The 2500-nt window shown below is 45.6% G+C and overlaps 2 non-coding genes across 2 annotated transcripts in view; both read left to right on the top strand.

The window, feature by feature from the left end:
* The first annotated feature begins 97 nt into the window (after nucleotides 1-97).
* On the top strand, nucleotides 98-216 carry LOC135332351 (5S ribosomal RNA). Its single transcript, XR_010393211.1, has one exon. It is a non-coding gene; the product is annotated as a 5S ribosomal RNA (ribosomal RNA).
* Nucleotides 217-2459: 2243 nt separating this feature from the next.
* The window catches only part of LOC135332610 (small subunit ribosomal RNA), a 1812-nt gene continuing 1771 nt past the window's right edge, over nucleotides 2460-2500 (top strand). The window contains exon 1 of the ribosomal RNA XR_010393459.1: nucleotides 2460-2500. This exon is cut by the window's right edge and continues 1771 nt beyond it. This is a non-coding gene — a ribosomal RNA (small subunit ribosomal RNA).

Genomic DNA, 2500 nt, shown 5'->3' with positions numbered 1-2500 from the left:
TCACTCCCTCCCGGCCCACTCCCTCCACAGCAATTAAATTAAGTCGAGTATATTTCTGAACTTCACACATAAGTACATGAGATATGCATTGACTTGTGTCTACGACCATACCACGTTGAAAACACCGGTTCTCGTCTGATCACCGAAGTTAAGCAACGTAGGGCCTGCCCAGTACTTGGATGGGTGACCGCCTGGGAACAGCAGGTGTTGTAGGCTTCTGCATTCTTATTTTTGTTTGTTTTCAGAATATTTCACAACGAGCAGTTAAGGCCCAAAAATATGAAAACTGCAGCCTTAAATCCTCGTTGATCATTACCAAACCGCAAAGACGAAACTTTCTTTTTGTGATAGCAACAGTTTTACAATTGATCCCTGCCTTTGTCATTATAGTCATGGCACTGCAAGCAACTGAAGTATGTGATGATGGCTACTTGCAAACAGTAATTGTATAATTACGCACGTATAATTATAACTATCCTAATTATAGTGAGTGACACAGGAAAAATATCAAAATTTCTTATACTTTACAAATACAAAATTTCCTGTAGACTTATGAATGTTACACAAGTCCTGAACTACTTCAGGAATAGTAAAGGAAACTATACAGGAAACGTTGCACTATCCTTTGTAAGTAGGTTGCAGGACACTTGCAGGACACCTCAGGAAATGTGCAGATTTTATGGGCTGCAATGTAGCAGCACTGTAGCAGGAAATTTAAATATTTTCCCTGAGTGAGTGAGTGAGTGAGTGAGTGAGTGAGTGAGTGAGTGAGTGAGTGAGTGAGTGAGTGAGTGAGTGAGTGAGTGAGTGAGTGAGTGAGTGAGTTATATATACCTTCATTGAGCCATGCTTCATTTGATCATAACAATATCAAGCTTATCTTCAAGTAGTATTGTATTGTACGTTGCTAACAATACGCAAATAATGTACAGTAAATTCAAGTGGGAATAAAAGTAGTGGGTAAAAAGTTGTAATGTTCATGGAGTGTAAAGTCAACGAGCACTTAAGGCCCTATTATTTCTATTTTCCAGCCTAAAGTCCTCGTGGTGGAAAAAATTAATGTTAGTGTAATGAAGTCCTTGCCTAGTTACAAAGCGGCCCCTTACAAAGCGCCTAGTTACAAAGTAGCTTCAATGGGTAGTTATAATTAGAAGCTGCAGCTGGTAGTTAAAGCAGCAATTGTTGTGTAGCTTGTGAAGCTATGTTGTAGCTGGCTGACTGGCCGGCCCACCAACCTACCTACCTACCTACCTACCTACCTACCTACCTACCTACCTACCTACCTACCGACCGACCGACCGACCGACCGACAGACCGACCGACCGACCGACCGACCGACCGACCGACCGACCGACCGACCGACCGACCGACCGACTGACTGATGAATAGTAAGAGGTGGGTGGCTGGCTGGCTGGCTGGCTGGCTGGCTGCTGGCGAATAGATGTTGTGCTGCAATATAGTGAGTGAGTGAGTGAGTGAGTGTACTATATATAATACTATACAGAATCTTTGCAACAAGACAGTAAAAGCATAGAGCATTACCCTTCCTTATATGGAATTTGAGTACACACACTGTGGTCTGTTTTACTACTTAAATGTATGAGCACATCCCATATATAATAAGGAACCACAGTGCTCAACACACTTGTTTCTATTTGTGTTGCAAAGATTGTGCAATCTCCAGTATTGTATTGTAACTGTATGTTAGCCATGTATAACTTGAACTGTATGTTTAGCGGAATGGAAGGGTGCAGACGGGGAACAGTGCAGATGGGAACATTGCAGAGGGGATTTGCGCGCCGGAAAATTGGAGCAATTACCATACAAGTGCAGACGAATGAAGGAATGAACGCGCGTAGCGCGAAAATTTGAGCAATATATCGCAAGCAATTACCATACAAGTGCAGACGAATTGAACAATGTGACCACGTGGGCTAGATAAGCAACCAAACAAGAGTGTCGTACAAATGAGCGTGTTGATAGGTCGTGAAGTGGGGTGTTGTGGCAAAAAAAGTCACGCTTAATTACATACGAGACGAGTTCCAGCGTTGCTCCTAGTGACGGGTGCTGTGTAGGGTGACTGCAGCGGTTCATCCGTGTGTCCGCATCGTTGTAGACTGCCTGTGTCGGCGGGCGTCTGACCTGCTGGTGACTGGTCATCAGTGGGCTGGCTCCCTCCGGTCGAGTGCAGTTAGGTTTGCATCATTTCACGAATCACGAGTGCATTCGTACGGTCTCGCTGCCGGTCGATCCCCGTGATTGACTGTATCTGCAGGCAACGAGTGGGCCTCAGCTGCCCTCTCCTGCCTTCAGTTGGTGAGTCTGTGGCCGAGGATTTGCAAAATTGTTGAACCCTCTGCGGTCCGCGTGGCCGCACTGGTGTGATGCGTTGGCCGGCCCTCTGAACGAGGACGGTCGAGTGACACAGTGCGTCTCGCACGCTCTGGCGTCCCGATAGTTACCTGGTTGATCCTGCCAGTAGTCATATGCTTGTCTCAAA

Source organism: Halichondria panicea, chromosome 2 (assembly GCF_963675165.1).
Source record: "Halichondria panicea chromosome 2, odHalPani1.1, whole genome shotgun sequence".
In the NCBI taxonomy this organism is placed as follows: domain Eukaryota; kingdom Metazoa; phylum Porifera; class Demospongiae; order Suberitida; family Halichondriidae; genus Halichondria; species Halichondria panicea.
The sequence above is the reverse complement of the archived record's forward strand: the minus strand, read 5'-3'. Positions and strand labels throughout refer to the sequence as shown.